Source organism: Danio rerio, chromosome 25 (assembly GCF_052040795.2).
Source record: "Danio rerio strain M-AB ecotype USA chromosome 25, GRCz13ab, whole genome shotgun sequence".
Lineage (NCBI taxonomy): Eukaryota > Metazoa > Chordata > Actinopteri > Cypriniformes > Danionidae > Danio > Danio rerio.
Genome location: NC_141045.1, coordinates 36,200,419 through 36,227,500, shown reverse-complemented (window position 1 = coordinate 36,227,500; position 27,082 = coordinate 36,200,419). Strand labels below are relative to the sequence as shown.

General features: G+C 34.8%; 1 protein-coding gene across 2 annotated transcripts in view; it reads right to left on the bottom strand.

The window, feature by feature from the left end:
* Positions 1–27,082, bottom strand: part of roraa (RAR-related orphan receptor A, paralog a) — a 512,855-nt gene that overhangs the window by 317,749 nt on the left and 168,024 nt on the right. The gene's annotated exons all lie outside the window — the stretch shown is intronic.

Below are 27,082 nucleotides of genomic sequence, written 5' to 3'. Positions count from 1 at the left end.
GTGCATGCTGGGAGTTATAGTTTGCTAACATTGCAGAATTGTAGTTCTTCAGCAATCCGCAGTAGCTAGATCGCTGGTGACTGTAACATTTATTATTAATATTATTATTATTATTATTATGAGTTATTATTATTATTATTATTATTATTATTACTAGGATAATTACTAAGTTTTATATTATTACTATGATGTCGCTAAGGTGTTGACTGGTTGTTTACTGGTTATAAAAAACAAACAAGTATATACATACATAAATAAATAAATATTTTTAATGTTCTTTTGTTGTTGATGTTGTTTATATAAATTGTATGAATAATACGAATATGAATATTATGAATACTAATAATCAAAAAATAAATAATAAAAATAATAATAAAATAGTAAAAAATATTGCTAATAATAATAATAATATTATTATTATTATTATTAATAATATTAATAATAATAATAATAATATATAATAATAATAATAATATAATAATAATAATAATAATACAGTGATTACTAGGATGTCCTATGGTCTTGAATGGTTGTTTACTGGTTATAAATAAATAAATAAATAAATAAATAAATAAATAAATAAATAAATAAATAAATAAATTAATTAATTAGTTAATTAGTTAAATAATTGATTAATAATAATAATAATTATTATTATTATTATAACAATAATAATAATAATAATAATAATAATAATAATAATATAGTGGTTACCAGGATGTTGCTAGGATCTTGACTGATTGTTTACTGTTATTTATAAATAAATAAATAAATAAATAAATAATTGATGAATTAATAAAAAATAAAATATAATAAAATAAAATAAAATAAAATAATAATAATCCATGCTAAAGTATTTAGCATATAGTTTCCTCCTTCAAACCAAGTGTGATTTCTTTACAATATTTGACCTGCCCAATTTGAGGCCAATTTATGACCATTACATGGTAAGGAAAAAAGTTACATTTATAGGGTTACAGGTTCATTCAAATCCCAAAACCAAGTGAGAGCAACACTCCTAATGACTGCCTAAGCAAACAGCCCAAATAACCCAGTCAGATTGAGCGAAGGATCCACTGAAGTCCCATAGTTTGCTCTGTTCTCGTCCGTCCCTCATTACTGTACCTCAAGCTGCATTGCAATCACCCTTTGAAGTGCTTTGAGCTTCTCCTCACCATAAAAAAACAGCTCCGTTAATCCACTTGTTAATTAAGCGCGTGTTTGCAGGCTCATGTCTGAAGTGCCCTTTTTCTCCTTGAAAGACTTGAAGGGCCTTGAAAGGAGATTGATATCAAAAGGAAGCAACTTGATTTTTTCCGCCGATAAAACGAGTGGAGCCATATGCCGACAAGCAGAGCCGCTTTAATACGTTACTCGTGTGTCGGATCGCACCACCAGACTCCAGTGTTTACACTCCGGGCTGTTGCTTGCTCGTGCTCCGGTGGCAGAATTTCCAACTGAAGGGAAAGACAAAAAAACAAGCACCTTGAACGGCTTCTTTGAGAAGTAAAGTTTTCATTCCCAGAGCGGTGCGAGGAAACTTAGCGCCTACAGTGCAATTCCTGGTTCAATGTGATTAACGCACTTGCTTCCTTGAACTGAATGAACACACAGTTTAAAAGAGGTTGTGAGGGGGCAACGGTACCACTTTCAAAAAAAGTAGAGGTAGTAGTTTACAGATTTTCCAGTTGTTAAAGTTCCAGCTAAGTGCATTTTTGATTAATGCGAGGCGTAATTTTGACGGAAACACGAAGAGAGGGACATATAGTAGCTCCTCCCCTTTTAGTAAGTAGCCAATAGTGTTTTGTTTCTATCAGTGAGAGTTGTTGCACATCAAGCACATCAAATAAAAAGCAAGTGAGAAGCGTCCCGAAGGGGGCAGGGCATGTCAGATACTAGAGAGCATTTGATTGGTCAGAAGATTTGTTGAGTAAATGAAGTATGAGGTGACGCCCAAAAATCATTGATCCATTTAGGCCAAAGTGACAAACTGCAAGCTTTGGATGTTTACGTCTTCTAAATTGATGTCAGTGTTTTGGAGCACACTAGCTTATAGATATACCAACATAGGGTCATTCTGAAAATGTACCCCTTCATACATTTCAGGAAATCATGAATTATGTAGCCAAAGGCACGTATGGCTGAATTTCGTCTTCAAAACAAACACTACGAGGCGGTATGATGCCCTTTCTTTTCACGCTACCAGCTGACCATTTAACTGTGTAGACGGCTTTCCTGCTGTAACTAGTTTGTTGAGTGGCTCGCCACATAAGTTGGCAGACTTGAGGTGCAGAGCAGAGTTGACCGCAATGACAGGGTTAGAGTCCGGTCAAGAACGGTTTTAGAAAGCAGGAAAATAACAGGGTGAGAACGTGATAAAATCTGAAAATGTGGTAAAAACCAGGCTACCACAAGGTTTGTTTTGGATTGCTTTTTGAAACATTGAGGTTGGGTATATGGAAGTGGGTTGCTGGTCAATTGTTGCTTTTGGAAACACTAGCGGTTGGGTTTAGGGTGAAGGGTGGTCAATCAGTCGACAGTGGCCTCTTGTGGATTTACGTGAGAAGAGCAGGCATGAATGGCACTCGCGTGAAATCTCAAAAAGCGTACGAAGCAGCCTCTGGTGGATTCGCGAAAAACAAAAACTGCAAAAAATTAGCTAGGGACGTATCTGGTGCTTTTCAGAAACGTATATAGGAATACTTAATTAAATATAAACCCAGGGTCGTTCTGATTAAGACTAACATACTGATACTTACATTTAGAAAACTTTACTTTAGGTTCATGGAGACTTTGGGTCAAGAAATGGCAAAGGGACTTGCCAAAAAGTTTCACAGTATTTTGTTATTATAGTATTTACAAATAGGTGCGATCAATTGGAGGGAGTAGTTGTATATTGATGTAAAGGCTGAAACACACAAGCCAACAGTTGGCCAATTTGGCAGTGTTGGACTCTCGATCTGCGTCAGTCTGAATAGTTTGTTTGGTTTGTTCCAAATGTGGCCTCTTGTCAAGCTTACATCAGAGCGAGTTTGAATAGGCATTGGTTGTCTATAAATGAGAGCACTCTGATTGGATATTTAACATAGAACCAGAGCACAAGAACAAAAACGATCCAAAGAAGATCCAAAACAATCAAGTCAGGGGAGGGAGTAGAACCTCCATGGCGGGTGACTAATACTGTAAAAATGGTACTGAAAGCTGCTTTGTTTACATTTTGCATGTGCACATCGGAGGTTTCCCAGTAAACCATTTGCACCATATGTGATCACACAAAACCAACTAACCAGACTGACGCTGACCAACAGACCAACGAAGCAAATTGGCTGACCATCCGTTTCTTAGAGCAGTGATCATCGAGCTCAACTCATCCAATGATTTTGGCCGCATTTATATGCTTGATATTTAATCTTAGACACTTTTAGTACTATTTAATAAGCACTTAAATATTTTATGACCGTACAACATATCAAACAAAATCTCCCCTAAAAGGGGAGCAGATGCAAGAGACTCTAACATGAATGCATGCAGCAAGCTATGTCATCTAGTGGTGGAAACTAAATTTGCCACAGCAGAAAGTGGTTGGTCAAAATCCCCACATTAAAATATGCCTGTTGTGGAAGGGCAAAGGATTCTGCATGAGACAGGTGAGGGCAGACGGTCTACGATTGTCCATTTCTCTTTCCTCTCCTGATAAATGTTCTGTCGCTCTTCTGTAAACAGGGAGAAGACCCAAAGAAAAGAGAGGCGCACTCTCATTCTTACTCATTCCTCTTAGCCCTGAGGGTCTTACCCAGGCAAAGACAGAGGAATCGGGCCTCGCGCAGCCGCCCAAACCCCCCACTGTGCCAACAACTCTCCTCTTCTGTTCAATTAATGAACCATAAATAACCCAATGAAGGTGTCGAGAACGAACGCAATTCATCACGGCTTTCACCACTACACTTCACAAGAGAGACCACTCATTCATAGCCTTGCTGTTTTGGCTCCAAACTGAGAAACACCCCTGAAAAAAAAAAAAAAACAACGGGGAGTGAAGGAAAAAGATTTATTTCTCACCGAGCGCTGATTTTTTTTCCTGCACAGAAACTCACAGGTGCAGCGATTTGACAAATAAGCCGGGAGCGGCCGACCGGCTGCCTTTGTTAGGGTATCAAAGATAGAGTGGCAATAAATTTGGTTAAGAGAGAGCGACAACAGACTCGCCAGGCTCCCGTGGGGGCTACACATTAAAAACACATCCTCTTTGCCGTCTGGGTTATGGATCACCGAGGTTGCTTCAGGTTCTGTAAAAAAAAAAAAAAAAAAAAAAAAAAAAAAAAAACTTGGATTTTTTTTGAGATATTAGATTAGCCTACATGCGATTTTTTTTCTTTTTTTTGTTTTTGTAAGAATAATTTGCAAGCAACGTCTCAAACACCACAGTTGAGCAATTCCATGCAAATGTCAACCTTGCCACAAAAAATAAAGTGTTTGAAGAGCGAGGAGGGATATATTTGAGGACCGGGAGGGAGACGTGCAATTTCCCATAGATTATCATTCGTTTGCGGGCATCCGGTAGTCTCTATGCATTTTTAAAGATACTTCCGGAACTTCCAGGAGACTGAAAATACTTTAAAAAGTATCTGACGATGTTTAAAGTGAGTTCCACTTCATCAAGTGAGCGAGGGAAGTTTACAAGGACGTACCCTTGATCCCTTGATTTTAACTGAGGGAGTGGGTCAGCTACATATGTCCACTCCAGCCCTCTTGTGTCTAGAATGCAATGCGAATATGACGTCACAACAGTGTAGTTTCAAGTCCTCAAGGGTTTAGGGCCCGGGGTTCTCGACCTCGGTTCTAGAGGTCTGATGTCCTACAGATTTTATCTCCAACCCCAATCAGACACACTTGGGCTAGCTAATCAAGCTCTTTAGCTGCGGTCACATTAGAGTTTGAGCATGCGATATTCTGTCGTGCGGCGCTGCGAAAAGGGGCGGAATGAAACAAGCTTATTAAGCATTTAAAAAAGCGAACGATTGCTCCATGTTTTAAATTTCTGTTCAGAGAGGTCAATCCTCGATTGACTTCACGCAGTCAAGTTATGCGATTTCGCAGGTCAGAGTTCACCAAGCTTGAACTCTGCACCGCAGCAAACTGCGAAATTTGATGCATGACCCTGCGTTTCTTGTCTGACGCATTCGTGTGCGTATGAATGGAAGTCTATGGGAACAAAAGTCAAGTGTAACAGCAGCTTTACTAGGCTTTCTTGCAGGTGTGTTAAGGCAAGTTGGAGCTAAAATCTGCAGGACACCGGAACTCAAAAACAAAGTTTGAGAACCCCTGGTTTGTGGCGTTCCCTTTAAACCCACTCATGTTCCTCCGGTAGTGAACACTTGTGTAATGTAATAAATGATAGACATTCCAGTGAACAAGATGGAGAGAAGTTAGGGAGTGAAGGGCATGAAAAAAATTGTACTGGAATGCCACCTAGATCTAGTAGGTAGCATGATCACGGCAAGAAGGTCACTGTTTTGAGCCTTAATTGGGTCAGTTGGCATTTCTGTGTGGAGTTTGCATGTTCTCCCCGTGTTCATGTGGGTTTCCTCCGGGTGCTCCGGTTTCCCCCACAAGTCCAAAGACATGCAGTATAGGTCAACTGGGTGAGCTAAATTGTCCGTAGTGTATGTGTGTGAATGAGTGTGCATCAATGCTTCCCAGCGACGGGTTGCAGCTGAAAGGGCATCCGCTGTGTAAAACATATGCTGGATAAGTTGGCGGTTCATTCCGCTGTGGCCCAGATTAACAAAGGGACTAAGCCAAAAAGAAAATGAATAAATGAGTGAATACAGCCTAGATCCTTGAACAAGCCATTTCAAATATTGTGAAAAAAGAGCTGATGTTGCAATGAACCAGATATGGGTTTTTTTTTTTCACATTGAATGGATGTAAACCTATTGTAGGAGATGGAGCCAATTGCATCCAACATTTGTTTACTTTTCATCAGAAGAAAAGACCTGTTGCCTTTGTTGTTTGACATCCTTAGGGAGTCCTCATTTTTGAGGGTTTAGGATGCCTCCGCACTACCCCACAATGCGCACCCTGCTTGGGTTCGACATTGTTTCTTTATGCTCAGCTGAAAGCAGCAAGTCTCGTGAAAGCGGCGTACAGCGCTCGGCAGGAAAAAAGAAAACTCGGTGAATAATATATGACAGCTCGGGTTCTGAATTCAACATTAAAAGTGATGACGTGCGTACAAACTCCACTTTATTTTAATCTCCAGATCCCCGAATCAAAACCTCAGGCTTAAAAGCAAATGTTAAACAGCCTCTCCTCTCACTGAGATCATTTGCGAAGAGAGGAGGGGGGGGGACACAAGTAGGAGCTGAATACATCTGAATATAACCATTTTCCGCCTGCAAGCTAAGCCGGAACTAGAGTCCCTATGAAATCCTGCTAAACCAATTAATGGTTCCTGTTAACCCACTCATCTTTGGAGAAGGATTGTCTTTCTCAATAACACAGCAACACCTCCCTTTCTCTGGCGCAAAGAAGGAAAAAAAAAAAAAGTGCCGCGGCCCACACGCGCTAGCCGCTGACAAAGGAAAACCAGATTGGCACCAAGATGAGAGAGTGTCTTTCCCGTTACAGACGTCCTCATGAGCGTCACCGTTCCTGCGTAACACCTCTGATGCTGGGCTTTTGTCACATCCTCCGAGCCCCCGGATCTCCTCTTCACTCTCAAACTAGAATAGTGCAAAATGGAAAATATATTCAGCCTGTCTAAAAAGAGAGCTCTTTTTAGCACAGCATATTTCAGAATTGACTAGTCTGTCTAAAGACGCAGATATTCTGACGGTAAAGTTCTTTATTCTCCTCTTCGCTGAGAGATAAACTGTTTACAAATATGCAAACATTTATATGCTGTATTTATATTGCACTTTATTCAACAGACTGCTCTAGAACTAGCGGCTTAACGATGTTAAAAGGCCATGAAACCCCCTTGTTCCAGCAGGGTGTTTTCACACCTCTACTTTTTCGAAAAAGTCAGAAAAGTGGGCGTGTCCAGCTCTGTTTAGGGGGGAGTGTCGGAGGAAGAAAAGAGGCTTAGTGTGGGAGTGTCTAATTAGGCGCTCTGAATTTCAGAGTCAAAACACACAACCACAGCGGACAATGTGACTGTGTTTACATGGACATCTGTAGTCGAATTATTTGGCAAATTATTAAATGGTGGACTTTAACTGCAGTTTGGCTCTTTCATTCAGGGAATTCATTCATGTCCCTCGCAACAAACGAGATATTTGATTCGAGGAATTGCTCTAAGTGTGTATTTTTCATGCAATGTTTGATACCGCACGGCGAATGAGAGAAAAAAAAACTCAGCATTTCCCGGAAACTTAGATGCACACGGCAGGTAGCGTCAGAAAGCCGCGTGTGTTATTCCGGTCACAAAATGCGTTGAAAATCCTACACGAGGTTATAGTTTGGTTGTAGTGCTAACATGTTTACACTCGGTGCAATAGTTTGTTCGATACGAATCAACTGAATAAACAAAGAGCACTGGTCGCTCACTTACCAAATCTGTAGAGACAGGACATTAATATATATATATATATATATATCTTCTCTGTAATATATATATATATATGTATATATATATATATATATGTATATATATATATATATATATATATATATATATATATATATGTATATTTATATATATTTATATATATATATATATATATATATATATATGTATATTTATATATATATATATATATATATATATATATATATATATATATATATATATATATATATATATATATTTATTTATATATTTATTTATTTATTTATTTATTTATTTATTTATTTATTTATATATATATATATATATATATATATATATATATATATATATATATATATATATAGATATATATATATATATATATATATATTTTTTTTTTTTTTTTTTTTTTTTTTTTTTTTTTTTTGACAAACTATAGAAGCGTGGTCAGCAGCTATCCCCCATTCAAAGACAGATCTTTTATATCATGTCCAAATGCATCATTTGGCTTCTCCATGCATTTCCTCTCTATTTTCTCCACCTTCCTCAACAACAGACGTTCAGAAAAAAATAACAATATTTGCCACACTGAGTGCACACACACACTGATCCATCGCCAGCTTCCTCCATTCAAACCCTACTGCCACCGATACCACTAATCTGATCCCAGACCAACATTAAAGGGCGGCCGCATTAGGCAGAGCTCAGCAAGATAAATGACATTTTATAAAATCACGCTGACATTTTCAATTATCATGCACAAGGCACTGGCATGGCAAGCAGGTTTGTCAGGCTGAAGCAGACGTTCTCCTTATCGCACGAGGAAGAGTCCGCCGAATGAACAGAACAGGGCTTGGGGATTCAAATCTGGACCCGATCGGGGTCTGGACAGAGATACAATTGGAAGTTGAGTCAAAATGAGGATGAAAAGCAAATGTGGGCGACACTCGGATTGGTAAATGCTCATGATGCAACCTTAAGGGGTCTTGGCTCCAATGAAGACCCTCAATGAAAGGCTACAGCGAAAGGTCAATGTCTGCAGTAGGCTTTTGGGGTTTTTTTTGGCTAGAATTGGGTTAGTTTTTTCCTAGCGAATCCAAGAAAAGAGAAAGAGAGACACTCGAGCGGCAATCTTCACAAGTTGACACGGAAATAAAATATTCAAAGGCCTTAATGACGGAGTTCATTAAAATGACATTTTCGATAGAAATGTGACATACATAAATACGATCACTAGAAAAGGAAAGATCAGGGAATGTTAAACCCCATTGAGGAAAATGGGAAGTTTATAGGAAACATTTAAAGAGCAAAATACAGAGAAGGGTTGTTATTGTTAACTGGATTTTTTTTTATTTTTTACGCAACACCATCCAGCAGACACACAACTTCATAAAACGGTGAAATTAGATTTAGGTAGTGATGTAAGGTGACCAAAATTCAATGTCTAGCCAGCGTCTAAAGCCTCTTTTCCGCTCCACTCGACAAACGACAGCCCGGAAGTCATTTATTTCCAATGGAGAGTAGTCTGGGAGCTGCGTGGAGTTCCGATCATCTCTGTATGTGGACAATTCGAATCTGAATTGAGCTGCGAATCCATTGAAATATTTGAACTATTGCGACTAGACCGTATGCGACCGGCTGACCCGATGTGATGTATTTCAGTGTTGCCCAAGCAGGTGCATGCTCGTGAGATGAGAAATAGGAGTTTTGTTTGTTTTTTTTTAACAAGAAAAAGGTCTATATTGACAAAAAACAAGCAAAAAAAATTATATTCATAAATGAGTAATAAAAAATATGATTTTTTTTATGTTGTCTCTACATTCCATACAAAATATTAAGCCGTCTATGAGTTTCTAGTATTCATTCACTCAATCATGGTGAACGTACGGAGAATAAAGGCTCTTTTTGCACTTTATTTCAGACATTGCGAGAACAGCTTCTCTCCAATGGTGCACGACAACAATAAAATTTCTGTGTGACTACCACAAGAGGGCGTATTCCGATGGTTAAAGCACAACATTATATTTACGTGCAATAACAACATCAAATGATGTTGATATTGGGTTGATTTAAAGTTAGGTTGGAAAGTGACCAAAATCCAACGTCTAGTCAAGATCTTAAGCAGACACTTATCTGTCAGCTATGGCAACCAAAATCCAATGTCTGCTAAACGTTATATTGGTAACGTCCACACAACGTCAAGTTGTAACATATTTAGACGTTGATGTTTGGTTGATTTTAGGTTGTGTTGATAAGTGACCAAAATCCAACGTCGAGCCAACATCTTAAACCAACCTCATATTGACATCAAATACTGACATTTATTCGTCAGGTACGGCAACCAAAACCCAACGTCTGATAGACGTCATAGTGGCAACCTCCACACAACATCAAAATGTAACATCATTAGACGTTGATATTTGGTTGATTTTAGGTTGTGTTGGTAAGAGACCAAAATCCATAGCAAACATCTTAAACCAACACCATATTGACTTCAAAGACATTTATTCGTCAACGACGGCAACCAAAATCCAATCACTGCAAGACGTAATAGTAGCAACATCCACACAATGTCAAGCTATAACATCATTAGACATTGATATTTGGTTGATTTTAGGTTGTGTTGGAGAGTAACCAAAATCCAAAGCTAAGCCAACATCTTAAACTAATGTCATTTTGACGTCAAAAGCTGACATTTATTCATTAGGTATGTCAATTAAAACCCAATGTCTTATACTGTAGACGTCATAGTGGCAACGTCCACACAACATCAAAATGTAACATCATTAGACGTTGATATTTGGTTGATTTTAGGTTGTGTTGGTAAGAGACCAAAATCCATAGTTGAGCCAACATCTCAAACCAACGCCATATTGACTTCAAAGACATTTATTCATCAACGACGGCAACCAAAATCCAATCACTGCAAGACGTAATAGTAGCAACATCCACACAATGTCAAGCTATAACATCATTAGACGTTGATATTTGGTTGATTTTAGGTTGTGTTGGAGAGTAACCAAAATCCAAAGCTGAGCCAACATCTTAAACTAATGTCATTTTGACGTCAAAAGCTGACATTTATTCATTAGGTATGTCAATCAAAACCCAATGTCTTATAGACGTCATAGTGGCAACGTCCACACAACATCAAAATGTAACATCATTAGACGTTGATATTTGGTTGATTTTAGGTTGTGTTGGTAAGAGACCAAAATCCATAGTTGAGCCAATATCTCAAACCAACGCCATATTGACTTCAAAGACATTTATTCGTCAACGACGGCAACCAAAATCCAATCACTGCAAGACGTAATAGTAGCAACATCCACACAATGTCAAGCTATAACATCATTAGACGTTGATATTTGGTTGATTTTAGGTCATGTTGGAGAGTGACCAAAATCCAACGTCAAGCCAACATCTTAAACTAATGTAATTTTGACGTCAAATACTGACATTTATTCATTAGGTATGTCTAATCAATGTCTGATAGACATCATAGTGGCAACGTCCACACAACATCAAAATGTAACATCATTAGATGTTAATATTTGGTTGATTTTAGGTTGCGTTGGAAAGTAACCAAAATTCAAAGTCGAGCCAACATCTTAATCCAATGTCATATTGACATCAAATACTGACATTTATTCGTCAGTTATGGCAACCAAAATACAATCTCTGCTAGACGTCATAGTGGCAATGTCCACACAACGTTAAGCTATTACATCATTAGATGTTGATATTTGGTTGTTTTTAGGTTGTGTTGGTAAGTGACCAAGATCAAAATGAGATTGAAGACTTATACGGTCACTGAAATGTAAATTCCCTTCAAAGATTCATTATATTATCATCATGTTATTACATTATATTATTATAAACTCCTACTCCAACTGTATTTAATTTGTTTGGCAACTCATCCAATCTGAATCTTCAAATATTAGATTATCGTATCATATATTCCCATATTGTAATAGTAAAATTTCAACCAGTTCAACACTCATCCTTACATCCGTAATCTTAAACTATATTCAAATTCAGATACATTCAGAAAATCCATAGTTGAGCCAGCATCTTAAACCAACGCCATATTGACTTCAAAGACATTTATTCGTCAATGACGGCAACCAAAATTCAATCATTGCAAGACGTAATAGTAGCAACATTCACACAATGTCAAGCTATAACAACATTAGACGTTGATATTTGGTTGATTTTAGGTTGTGTTGGAGAGTACCCAAAATCCAAAGCTGAGCCAACATCTTAAACTAATGTCATATTGACGTCAAATACTGACATCTATTTATTAGGTATGTCAATCAAAATCCAACGTCTGATAGACGTCATAGTGGCAACGTCCACACAACATCAAAATGTAACATCATTAGATGTTGATATTTTCGTTGGTTTTAGGTTGTGTTGGAAAGTAACCAAAATCCAACGTCGAGCCAACATCTTAAACCAATGTCATATTAACGTCAAATACTGACATTTATTTGTCAAGTACGGCAACCAAAATCCATTCTCTGCTAGACGTCATAGTGGCAATGTCCACACAACGTCAAGCAATTACATCATTAGATGTTGATATTTGGTTGATTTTAGCTTGTGTTGGTAAGTGACCAAAATCAAAATGAGACTGAAGACTTATACAGTCACTATATACAGATATAGATATACACTTATACAGTCACTATATACAGAGATAACAGATTCGCTTCAGAAAAGAGAGATGCTTTAGTGGTTATTATTTTAAAAGAGCTAAAAATTATATATATAAAAGTCTTTCACATGAAGACAAGATCTCAGCAGTTGTGTATTACATACTGGAAAAAAAACAAACAAAAAAACATCCAAAATTCCCCTAATTTACACAACATTTTAAACTAAAGTAAGAACATCGTTTATACATTTTGAACATTTATTTACACAACAACGCATATAAAAGAAACTAATAACAACTGGATTAAACCAATATAATAGCAATCTTATACTCAGGATTGAATACTCAATGCTCAAATACAATCGAATACTCACAATTCAATTCAATTTAGGTTGTGTTGAAAAGTGAAAACATCTTAAACTAATTTCATAATGACGTCAAATGCTGTCATTTATTTATCAGGTATGGCAATCAAAATCCAACGTCTGATAGATGTCATAGTGGCAACATCCACACAACATCAAGATGTAACATCATTTGAAGTTGATATTTGGTTGATTTTAGGTTGTGTTGGAAAGTAACCAAAGTCCAAAGCTGAGCCAGCATCTTAAATCTATCAATTCAATCGAAATTCTGATATAGTGATGACCATTTGGTTTGCAACACATCCTGTAAACTATAGACCAATCAGGTTTCGAGAAAACAGATTGATTTCAGACAGAGAGAAAGGAGCTGATGCTAGTGGTCATTAAGATCAAATGTAAGTGTTTTATAAACTCTGGATGAAAGTCAACCAACTGTTGGAGTCTTCAAAACTGAAAGTTGATTTCAGTTGAAGTCAGTTAAAGCTAGCAGCTCATATTATGCAAAACATGGAGAGAGGAACGAGCAGGTGTCTCAGCATTTCTCCGCACCTCGTCTAAACTACTGCTCCTGTCGCTGGAAGGTACGAGCTGAAGTGCTGCCAAAGCTAACGCACCAAAAGAGAAAAAGACTCTCTCTGGGCATTTCAGATGAACTTCATAGGGAGTTTTAGGAGTGAAGATGTCTGACTAATGCTGACAATTATTTATGCACATCTAAAAACTGCATCAGTTTGCTTTGATTTCACTTCATGACTCTCTTAGAGTGGAAAGTACAAATGCGATACACAGAAAAATATTTGGCATTTGGCTAGATTAAGGACAGTTATCACAGTTATTTGTGTGATATGTACACTTATTAAACAGGATTTAATTCGAATTCAGAAACCCTTGCTTATAGCGCCACCGGTGGCTTATCAGTGAACTGTAGTAAAATTTTCCTAATGTTACGTAATACATAATGTGCTAAAGACTGAATAATAATGAACATCCAGACATTGTCCACACTGTTAAGGGTGACATTTATATGAATATGTAAATATGTAAAAACATGATTGTGCTGTTTGCTCATATCACAACACGGACTTCCTAATACGTTAACGTTGTCACGATAGCTTCATTATTAAAAGCATATTTGACACTATAGACTATGCATATTTGGTTATGTGGAGATTATAATTTGAATAAATTAACACATTATAAAACAGCTCTTTTGGCATTATCCTAAACATAATGGCTGCGTCCGAAACCGCATACTTGCATACTGTATAGTACGCTAAAATTAGTAAGCGAGCCGAGTAGTATGTCCAAATTTACAGAATTCGATAATCAGTATGCGAGAAGAACCCGGATGACTTACTACTTCCGGCGAGATTCTGAAGTGCGCATTCCATGCACGTTGAGCTATCCCATGATGCCCCGCGTGAGAATTCATGAATGGGAGTGAAGCCACGCAACTGACGCAGGTAGGTCACATGACCATGACAAAATGGCGGATGTAGTACATGTGATGACGCGCGTACAAAATGGCGACGGTTAGCCACGCCTACTTGTGGCTACTTTTGCGCTCTTTAGAAACCTATGGGTGACGTCACGGATACTACGTCTATATATTTTACAGTCTATGCTTTGAACAAGCAGCATAAGTCAAAACAAAAATATTATTTACTGTCATCATGGCAAAGATAAAAGAAATCAGGTATTAGAAATTAGTTAAAAATTTGCTAATAATTCAGAAGGTATGTGTAGACATGGCCTAAAACTGTTTTTTAAAGTTTGTCTTTCTACGCAATGCGATTTTAGTTGAAAACTGTTGTTCAAACGCTTCATAAAACAGCCACGCTCTACACTCTCGATACACATGGCCTTTGTCGTCTGCTGTTCTCCACACCGAAGACACCTGTCTGCTCCTTCACCTTGAATAACTTTTACCAAGCTCATCCATCTATCCATATTCTCCGCTCCCTTGCCTTCTTCCACTAAACACTGTCACTTCCACTATTATTACCCGGTGTCCTTCAAACATTTCTTCCAGTCGACTATCACTCAAAACAAGCCATAAGCTTCACCGCCACCAATGCATGAGTTCCCTTCATCACACCGTACAGAGACGCTCAGGGATGGAGAAACTTATAGAGCCAGATCAGTCTCAAAATGAATACAATAGAATTTACAAAATATTAAATGTATTTTTGTTTTTAATTTATGAATTGGATTTCTGCATTTATAAACTGTGTTTTGAACTTCTGAATTGGATTTGCATATTCATGAAGCATGTTTTGAATTTATGACTTGTATTTTAATATTTTTGAATCATGTTTTGAATTTACAAACTGCATTTGTGTATTTTTGAATTGTGTATTGAACTTATGAATTGGATTTGAGGATTTATAAATCGTTTTATGAACTTACGAATTGGATTTGTGTATTTATAAACAATCTTTTGAGTTCACAAATTGGATTTGCGTATTTATAAATTGTGTTTCGAATTTACAAATTGGATTTGCTTATTTATGAATCCTGTTTTGAATTAATGACTTGGATTTGAATACTTTTGAATCGAGCATTAAACTTACGAATTGGATGTGTGCATTTATAAATAATTTTTTTTGAATTTCCGAATTGGATTTGGGTATTTGTAAATCATTTTTTGAATTTACAAATTGGAATCGAGTATACATAAATTGTTTTTTTAACTTACGAATTGGATTTGTGTATGTATGAATCGTGCTTTAAACTTACGAATTGAACTTATGAATCTTGTTTTGAATTTACAAATTGCATTTGTGTATATAGAAATTATTTTGAATTTATTAATTGGATTTGTGTAATTATAAATAAATTTTTTGAATATATGAATTGGATGTGTATTTATAAATCGTTTTTTGAATTTACGAATTGGATTAGTGTATTCATGAACCGTCTTTTGAGTTTACAAATTGGATTTGTGTATTTATGAATCGTGCTTTAAACTTACGAATTGAATTTGTTATGAATCGTTTTGAATTTAAAAATTGCACTTGTGCATAAAGAAATTATTTTAAATTTATTAATCGGATTTGTGTATTTTTAAATGTATATATTTTTTAATTTATAAATAGGATTTTTGTATCTATGAATCGTGTTTTGAATTTTACATATTAGATTGGGCTATTTTTAAATTGTGTTTTAAATTTATGAATTGGATTCGTGTGTTTTTGAATCGTGTATTAAACTTGAAAACTGGATTTTTTTTTAATCTTGTTTTGAATTTAGGAATTAGATTTGTGTATTTTTAGTCGTGTTTTGAATTCATGAATTGGATTTGCGTTTCGCATTATTGTGGACCAAAATGCAATGGCAACATTCGGTTTAATATTTTGAAGAAATGTCATCAGTAGTTAAAACAAACAAATGTAACATTTTTACACAAAAAAATAATAAATAAAAACAACTAACTAAAAACAAAGATGTGTAAAATTATATTTAGTTTTAAACTAAATTCTAAAGGAGTAAAATGTACTGATTTTTCTTTAAAAATGTACTAAAATAAAAGTAGTTATATGATTAAAGTCAAGTTGACTTTGACTATCCATTGGTGGTCAACAATAAAACACAATATGCAAATGATTTGCCAAAAATTTATTTTTTTTAAAGGAAAAACAGATATTCTAATGCTTTCAGAATGTTATAAAACATGATATAATTAGTTTTTAATAAAATTCATAAATAATACAAGAATGTTTTTAAAGTGCCTCCTTCACTATGTTGGTGTCAAATAAAACACTGTTGTCATGCCAACTTACATATGTCAACAGAAGCCCACAATAACTAATAATCGATTTTTTTCTGAATCATATGTCCAACAATCGCAGATTTACATTGAAAAAAACAATGTAAAAGTAGCCCATTGGAATTAAATAATACATTCTGTATTAATGGCAAAGGCTGCAACGCTGTTCATGTAAAAAAAAAGTTTACATGATTTGTCCAATCGACATCAGTCAAAGAGAATCATGCAAGAGCATTAAAGTTGACTAGTCTGTGCAAACGACAGTACACATCCCCCCGAATAATACTCAAGTAGAGTAATCAAGTCAAATTATTCAAGTATTTTTACACCCTGGAGACCACATCAGTCAAAACGGAGGCAGATTTGGCCAGTAATGTTGGGTAAAAGGACGCGGATGGATGCGAGGCGGCGTTCGGGCCCTGGATGAAGATTTGAGGGGGTGCCTTTTTTTCTTTTCATTTGAGCCTCAAGCTTGAGTCACAACATCAAATCCTTTCTAATCCTCAGTGAGTCATAGTAACAAAAAGAGGCTGTCTTCCCTCATTAGGGTGCAAAATCAAGAATCTGCGGCTGGCAGATGTTGTCGTCACTTCATATTTCATAGATTTCGGTCTAAATGTGAGACCGGAGGAATCTGACGACACGCGTAAAACAACTGTAGGTTTATTTGAAATCGTAAAACGTTTCTGTCCACTATTAAGTGGCAGTGCTGCTCAGTGGTTAACACTGCTGCCTCAGAAAAAGAAGCTCGCTCGAGTCCCAGCTGGGTCAGTTGGCATTTCTGTGTGGAGTTTGCATGTTCTCCCCGAGTTGCTGTGGGTTTCCTCCAGGTGCTCCGAATTCCCCCACAGTCCAAATATATGCGCTATAGCTGAATTGAATAAGCTAAATCGCCCTTAGTACTATTTAACCAACCAAAGCAGAGCAGGCTTTCAGTGGGTGGAGTTTAGAGAAAACAGACGCTTCATTAAACTCTTGCTAAGAACTTTTTCATATACTTTCATAAGCAAACAACACAACAGGGGCAATTTATAATTTGTTTACTGTTAGAAGACCACAAAAGACTCTTTAAAATAAGCTGAGAGTGTGTTGTGTATCTTCTTTGTGTGTTTTGGAGGTACACTTGTGGCTTGGAGGTGCTTAATGCTAATGCTGGATATAATAAGCTAACGCTGGATATTATGAACAAATTAAGACATAGAGGTGCTAGATGCTATTGCTAAACTGCTAATTCTGGATATAGTATAATATCTAATGCTAACACTGGATACTATGAGCAAATTACAGTGTTTTTTTTTGGTCTTGGATTAATAAAACTACTGTGTATAGTGTCCAAAACAACACAACAGGGGCAGTGTATTATATGTTTACTGCTAGAAGACACTAAAGTGCTCTTTAAAATAAGCTGAGTGTATCGTGTCTCTTCTTCGAGTGTTTATGAGGCACACTTGTGGCTCAGAGGTGGTAGATGCCAATGCTAAACTCCTAATGCTGGATATTAAAAGCAAATTAAAGTGTTTTTTTTTTGTAACTTGGATGGATTTTAACTACTGTGTAGACTCCAAAACAACACAACGGGCAATTTATTATATGCTAGAAGACCACAAAATGCCTTTTAGAATAAGCCGAGAGTGTATCGTGTCTCTTTTTTATGTGATTTTGAGGCACTCTTGTGGCTCAAAGGTGCTAGATGCTAATGCTAAACGGCTAATGCTGAATATGATAAAATATCTAGTGCTAATGCTGGATATTATGAAAAAATTAAGTATTTTTTGCATCTTGGATGAATTTAAATTACTGTGTAGACTCCAAAACAACACAACAGGGGCGATTTGTTATATGTTTCCTGCTAGAAGACCACAAAACACACTTTAAAATAAGCTGAGAGTGTATTGTGTCTCTTTTTTGAGTGTTTATGAGGCACACTTGTGGCTCAAAGGTGGTAGATGCTAATGCTAAACTGCTAATGTTGGATAGAATATAATATCTAATGCTAACGCTGGATATTATGAGCAAATTAAAGTGTTTTTTTCATCTTGGATTAATTTAAACTACTGTACAGTCTCCAAAACAACACAACAGGGGCAGTTTATAATATGTTTACTGCTAGAAGACCACAAAAAACACTTTAGAATCAGCAGAGAGTGTATCGTCTCTCTTCTTCGTGTGTTTTTGAGGCACACTTGTGGCTCGGAGGTGCTGATGGATGGCTCGACACAATATATAAATTATATAACAGCGGGTAAACCCAATCCAGCCATTATTTCCCTGTGCTTTTTATTTCGCCCCTGCAGAAGCTCCAGTAATTTATGCCTCCTCTTCTTCTTCTCCATCTTTCTAGATGAAATGGACAGGAAAAAAAGCCTCACTTTGCTGACAGCCGCCACCAAACAAACAACACTGGATGTTTTCTTCCAGGAGCGAGAAGAATCAGGATTTAATTAAAAGCGCAGGTATTGATTTAATTGCAGTAACAGTATGATGAAGACTCATGATTGATCGAGGGTTTCTAGATTGACGGTAGGAGGTCTAAAACAACACAACCACACCTGCCTTTTTTCCATTAGCTATCAATCTTTATTCTTCCTTTATTTGGGAAATTAATTTTTGCGTCGTGCACAAGACAGCACTCAAAGTATAGCAAGTCTTCATTGGAGAATACAGACCAATGCTAAGTTTTCTTTTTATTGCAAATGTTGGCAGGTCTGTTGAAAGGTCAGTATGGAAAAAGAGGGGAAAGAAGCAGGGATGGTGAGTTCGGCACACGTTGTAGAAAAGAAAAAAAAAGGGATGGATATTTGTGAACTTCTTGAGTCTCAGAAAACTGATGTGACAGGAATGTCCAATAGCGGTGTCTGTCACTCTTGCTTTTCCTCAGATAAAATTTCACAATACTCAGTAAGCTGTAGATGCACAAAGAACCCCTTTACAATTGATCAAATCAATCAATCAATCAATCAATCAATCAAATCAATCAATCCCCAAATCAATTAATCAATCAGCCAATAAACCAATTAGTGAATCGATCAAATAAAGAAATGAATACAAAACAATAACAAAATATACTGTATCTGACCAACAGTTCTCAGTAAATCATTGTATAATGTGGCAAAAGACAACAAATGACATTTTCAGAAATACCTTTTCAAATAAAACCAAATGCAAAATGTAAATCCGAAAGTTATATTAAAAAGCGATATAAAAACTATTTAAAACTGCTAATCTTTAAAAATTGTTTGTAGCATTGTTGTTAATAAAGTATGTTTCTTAAGCAGCACATCATCATATTAGGATGACTGAATTAAAATTGTGCAATTTTAAATTCCGTTTTAAACGTACGAATTAGATTTGTGTATTTTTTTAAATCATCTTTTGAAGTTCTAAACTGGATTAGCATTATTTTGAATCGTGTTTTGAACTTATGAATTGAATTTGTGTATTAATAAATGTGTTTTAAATTTACAAATTGTACTTGTGTATTTTTGAATCGTGTTTTGAATTTAGGAATTGTATTTTTCTATTTTTGAATCGTGTTTTGAACTTACGGGTTGAATTTGCGTATTTTTGAATTGTGCTTTGAATTTCAAAACAGGCATGATATCGTTATCGTGGCCACTTCGAAATCCCATAACCAATTATTTATACTTTAAACTTTTTTCGATTGAACGAATCTGAAAATAGGGCAATAAATCATAGGAAAAAGTAGTCTTTAAAACAAATGTAAAACAACAGCTCTTTAAAGTAAGGGATAATCAACAAATTGCCATGTGTTGAAAGATTTTAAAAGCATGACATGGAGGCAAAGAATCGTCCTATGTGCAGCAGTAGGTGAAGATTGTTTGTTATGTTTGTTCAATTTGTTTAATGTCTTCATGTTTGACAAACAATCCCTACTATGGATAAATAAATAAATAAATAAATAAATAAATAAATAAATACATAAAATAAACAGAAAAATAAATATTCAATAAATGAACAGACAAATAAACAGACAAATAAGTAAATAAATAAATCAACATAAATTGACAAATATGCAAACAAATTTACCTTTACATTGTCATTTAGCAGACGCTTTTATCCAAATAAACAGTCAGAAAAATAAAAAAGACTAACAGATAAATAAACAAACATACAAACAAACAAACAGACAAATAAACAAATGAATAAATAAACAGACAAATAAATAAAAACTCAAATAAATAGATGAACAGACAGATAAATAAATAAACAGTAAACAAATAAAGTAAAACAAAAATGGACAAACAAACCAACACACAAATAAATAAATAAATAAATAAATAAATAAATAAATAAATAAATAAATAAATAAATAAATAAATAAAATGGTTGTTGTAAATTAATTGGATTATATTTATGAGGTGCATAAGTGTTTCTACTGCTGTTGAGCTGGTGTATTGATGATGTAGTGGAGGACAGTGAGCTGAAAGCTGGAGCTCCACCACAAACACTCATTTTTCAGAGCGACACCTGACGCTCGCCATACAGAGATGATCAATATTTCATCTGCAGAAAGAAATTGCACCTGTTTGTCTTTCATCTTACCAGGGAAATGTATGTATTGTGACACCAGCAGATAATGGAGAAGCGTGACCGATACAAATGCGCTGATATTTAATAACACAATACATCACCAAAATGAACAGCCATGATATCGTTATTGTGGCCACTTCGAAATCCCGTGACCAGTTATTTACACTTTTTTTGGTTTCATGCCGAATTGAAAGCTGATATCATTTTCATCAACATCAACATTTTTCTGAGGTTTTGATTGGAAATGCTCAGTATTTTACAGTAGTATTGTTATCAGTATTAATATAATAAGATCTATACAATGGGGAAAATAAGTATTCAACACGTCACCTTTTTTTTCCGAAAAACATATTTCTAAAGGTGCTAAAGCAGCTAATATTTATTCACAATGAGGAAGGGTAGAGGGTTGCTGAAGAACTACTGAGAGATTTTAGCTGCTGTTTGGGCTTTCACTGCCTTTCTACACCTCCCTTTCTTCATGTGTTCAATACTTTTCCCCTGTCATTTCATTTTATTCTGCATAATCAAACATAATATATTATGTTTAATCCAACAAGCCAACAAGATTTTATCTGATTCTTCACATGTGCTGTCCTTGGAGTATGAGCTGATGAACTCTAGCAGAAGATTCAGGGACCAGTTATGCAAATTAAATAGAAACATTCTTTTGTTCCTTTATCAATTAAATTAATCAATGAGGAAGTAGGGAAGAACGGTCAAAGGTTAAGATAACAGGATTAGTTGTACAACAGTGGGGCCACATTGTATTTCATTTTTATAAATTTGTTTTAAATTACTGATTTTATGGAATCGTATTTGTATTAGGAGGTATTTTAGGATTAGATTTTAATGTGTATGTATGTTACATGTAGTCTTGTTGGTGTCTGTACAGTAGAACCTTTCTTTCTTTCTAAAACAAATTTTTCCTACGAGACATTTTACCTTGACCTTGATAACTTAATTTGTAAATTAATTAGATGTGTTTTCTTTGTTTTAGATTTATTTTCTTTGTTTTCATTTTAGATTTGTTTTCCTTGTTTTTGTTTTAGATTTTTTTGTTTTTGTTTTAGATTTGTTTTCTTTGTTTTTGTTTTCAGATTTGTTTTCCTTGTTTTTGTTTTAGATTTTTTGTTTTTGTTTTAGATTTTTTTTTCTTTGTTTTTGTTTTAGATTTGTTTTCTTTGTTTTTGTTTTAGACTTGTTTTCTTTGTTTTTGTTTTAGATTTGTTTTCTTTGTTTTTGTTTTAGATTTTTTGTTTTTGTTTTAGATTTGTTTTCTTTGTTTTTGTTTTAGATTTGTTTTCTTTGTTTTTGTTTTAGATTTGTTTTCTTTGTTTTTGTTTTAGATTTGTTTTCTTTGTTTTTGTTTTAGATTTGTTTTCTTTGTTTTTGTTTTAGATTTTTTTTCTTTGTTTCTGTTTTACATTTGTTTTCTTTGCATAAATACAGTTGAAGTCAGAATTATTAGCCTCCCTACAATTCTTTTTTATTATTATTTTTTAAATATTTTCCAAATGATGTTTAACAGAACAAGGACATTTAATTAACAATATTTTTTCTTCTGGAGAAAGTCTTATTTGTTTAATTTGACTAGAATAACAACTGTTTTTAATTTTTTAAACTCCATTTTAGGGACAAAATTATGCTATTTTAAGCTATATTTTTTATCGATAATCTACAGAACAAACCATCATTATACAGTAACTTGCCTAATTACCATAACCTGCCTGCCTAGTCAACTTAATTAACCTAGTTAAGCCTTTAAATGCCACTTTAAGCTGTATAGAAGTGTCTTAAAAATTATTTGGTAAAATATTATTTACTGTCATCAAGGCAAAGATAAAATATATCAGTTATTAGAAATGAGTTAGTAAAACTATTATGATTATAAATGTATTGATAAAATCTTTCCATTAAACAGAAATTGGGGAAAAAATAAACAAGCGGTCTAATAATTCAGGGGGGCTGATAATTCTGACTTCAACTGTATATGTTTCAATCTGAATCGGCTGCACTGTAATTATGAGCGGTTGTAAAATATAAGCGGTTTGTGCTGCGTTTCTATGGAGATTCCAGTGTATCTGCCATCCCAGCCCATTATTTTTATCCCGCCAAATCTCCACACAGGTCACGTGACTCAAAACTATCAATTGGAAATGCACCATCTTCCAGTTCACATGGACTTGAAAGGCTCGAAAACAGAACAACAGCTCCAGCAATTATTACAACACGGAAATCTGATTGCAAGCCTGGTGTCTGTACAAACAATGCTGACATGAAGCTGGAGGTCTAGGAAACTCTCATCCCGTGTGTGTGTGTGTGTGTTTGTGTATAATTCAGCGTAACAGACATGAATATCACACTCTTGTACTTCTGACCTTCGCTGAGCTGACAGTGAGAATCACTTTTCTTTTTCTTCCTCTTGTCTTTGCAATTACTCTGCTCGTCCCTGCAGTCCCTCAATAAACCCAGCAGGACCAGCAGAGCAATTACCAGCCCGGCTCCAGAAAACGACTAACTTTCCGACTGGGATATTAGGAAATGTCAAATTCAGGTTAGATTCGCCGTTCCTCGAAGGTTTTCTTCGCTGTGGCTGCGCTACATAATGCATGAAGTGCACTGGATAGTGATGAAAAACACGATCTACGGGCAGATTCAACTACTGAATTGTTGTGGATATGAGCTGAAAGAGTTTCATTAGAATTAAACTTGTTTGCTGTAATGCAGGTCATCAGGTAATGCAAGATTAATCTGACAGGATATATTAATTTTCAGTATGGCCATAAAAAAAAAAATGGCACTAAATACATTCTTAAAGGGACATTTCAGGCAAAAAAATTCTAATCATTATCATTAGTTTCATCATTTATTCTCCTTTCACTTGTTCAGTGGTCATCCCCAACTGAGCCTGGTTTTTCCACAGGTTTTTTTTATTCACTTTCGTCAATTGGTAAAGTTTGTTCTACTGTCGCCACTGGCTTGCTTGGTTTGGGACCTGTGGAGCTGCGCATTGATGGATTTGCTCTTTAGTGTTTGGACTTTCAGCAGTGAAAATTAAAGCATGCTAATCTGAACAAAACTGAACTTCAGCTCTGAAAACTGGACCGACACAGTTTCAATTGACTAGAACTTAAGCTGCTTTGACACAATCTACATTGTAAACCTGCTATGGAAATAAAGATGAACTGAAGTGAATTCAGAAACTGTTTGAATTTCTTTTTTTTTAGTGCAACACAAAAGAAGATATTTTAAAAAATGTTGGAAACCGGCAGCCTTCAACATTTATAGTGGGAAATTAATCACTTCCAACATTTTTATAAATATTTCTACTTGTGTTTAATACAAAAAAAAAAAAAAAGTCATTAAAGGTTGGTCGACTCAAGGATGAGTAAATTTCAATTTTAGGTGAACTATGCCTTTAATAATTTTGAGAATTATTAGATCATCATCTTTAAAATGTGTGACAAAATATCTATATTATTATTATTATTATTATTATCATCATTATTATTATTATTATTATTTATTATTATATTATTATTATTATTAATATTATTGTTATCTATTATTATTATCTATTATCTATTATTATTATTATTATTAATAATATTATATATTATCAATAATATTAATAATAATAATAATAATAATAATAATTATTATTATTATCATCATTATTATTATTATTATTATTATTATTATTATTATTTTACTACATTGATAAATAAGTATTTTAATTTTTAATAAAATAAATGAAATAAATAAACTATTACTAAATATTTCGCATTTAGCCATTTATTTTTCTAAAATGATATTGAGGAAAAATATTTGATTGTACTTAAATATTTTTAAGTACTTCATGATGCATCTCAAAGTTAATTCTACATTTTAAATATATTATTTATTATATATATATATATATATATATATAGTTAGGTCCATAAATATTTGGACATCAACAATTCTAAAATTTCTGGCTCTCTACACCACTGATTTAAAACAAACTTGAAATGAACAAATTTGCAAAAAAATAAAAAATAAATAAATAATTGACATCTTTAATTCGGGGCTAAATCCAAATCAGGTGAACGCTGTAGCAGTTGCAACAGTTTGCATATTTGCCTCCCACTTCTTAAGGGTCTAAAAGTAATTGGACATTAATAATCATAAATCAAACTTTCACTTTTTAATACTTGATGATGATGAAAATGCAAATCCTTTGCAGTCAATTACAGCCTAAAGTCTGGAACACAGAGACATCACCAGAAGCCGGGTTTCGTTCCTGGTGGTGCTCTGCCAGGCCTCTAGAGCAACTGTCCAGATTCTACTTGTTCTTAGGGGCATTTTCCCTTCAGTTTTGTCATCAGCAAGTAAAACACATGCTCAATTGGATTCAGATCAGGTGATTGAATTGGCCATTGCATAATATTCCACTTCTTTCCCTTTAAAAACCTTTTAGTTGCTGTATAGAATTGTCCAGATGTCCAAATATTAATATATCTAACTCTAATTCTAAATCTGTACTGAAAGCTACAAGCAAAATAAAATGTATCCATTTTCTAACAATATTGTAGAATTTCATATTTGTCCCAAAAATACACATAATTGGAACCTTTTAACAGTACAACTATCATCAAGTGTGAATGTATCATTGTTATCATCATCATACACCAGATTGGAGTACAAACAACACACATTGTTCTCTATATTCTTCTATTTACTAATATAAAATAATAAATATGACAGATCTGATTCTCTATGTTTTTACTCCAACCTCAAATTCCCTTTAGGAGAAAATAGCTTGATTCTATATAATTAAGATGGTGGATAATCTGACGCATCTTTAGATGTGTAGATATAGAGTAGATGCTAACTTCAAAAATCTGCCTCCTCAACTGTAATTGATTTCACCGGTGCGTCTTGAGGAAAATCCCTGGACAGACTCTCTATCTGTGGGTGAGCGGTGAGTATGATATGCATGGACACTGGGCGTCTTATCAGCGTCCAGCAGGACAGGCTAATCTCAGCACAAACCAAACCGCCAAACACACGACAACAACAACATCCCATCACCAGCAGCCCAGCTCTGCTGCTTGCACAGTATACACCCGGCGTCTCATTTTTATAGTGTATGAAGAAATATTGTATCACTTTAAAAATGTAAATACACCCAAATTTGAGATATTTTAAATAATGCAAGCCGATAAAATAAGCACATTTTATTGACAGTGAAACTTCACTTGGTAAGTCCAGCAACTAACCACCATTGCGAAGTGCAAGCCATTGAAATGAATGGGTTTCATAGCATAACGCTTTTATGTGTACGGTTTAAAAGCTGCGTCTTAAGGCTGAATTACGTCTGCGTTGAGTGATCGTAACAACACACAACAAATGCCTTGCACATAGCCATCATTTTTTTTTCTTGTGCATTCTGTTTGTGTTGCTCTGACAGTCAAAAATCACCCTAAAACTTCAAAAACACCAATCAGAAGTCAATATCTTAACATGATCAATCTGAAAATAGTGATTTACTCACTGTTTGCTCACTGTCAGGAAGTTTAATATTTTTACAAGTATCTTTTTTTTCCTGATAAACACAAAAGAAGATATTTTAAAGAATGTTAAAAACCGGTAACCATTGACTTCCATAGTAGGAATAATAAATAGTGTGGAAGTCAATGGTTACCGGTTTCCAACATTTTTTGTTTTTTAAAAACTTTTGTTTTCAAGAGAAAATATAATCTTCAATGGAAGTGTGAATAAACGACAACAGATTTCCCAGTTTTGTGTGAACTGTCCCTTTAATTTGTTTGGATTTTAAAAGGATAGTTCACTCAAAAATGAACATTTCCTCACCATTTACTCATACTCAAGTAGTTATAAACTGACATGCGTATAAACCATTCACATGAACAAAACAAGGCATTTTGAAGAATGTTGGGGAATGGCTGTCTTTTCCAACATTCATAACTTCCTTTGTGTTCAACAGAAGAAAGAAACAAAAGAAAAGAAAAGTAAGTAAGTAATGAAGGAAGGAATGAAGGAAGATAGGAAGGATTTAAACTGTGCATTCAAAAGGCTTGATTAAAGGGTCTGTTTATCCAAAAGAGACTTTCCTTTTTATTTACTCCCCCTTTACTTGTTCCCAACCAGTTTCTTTCTTCTGCTGAACACAAATCTAG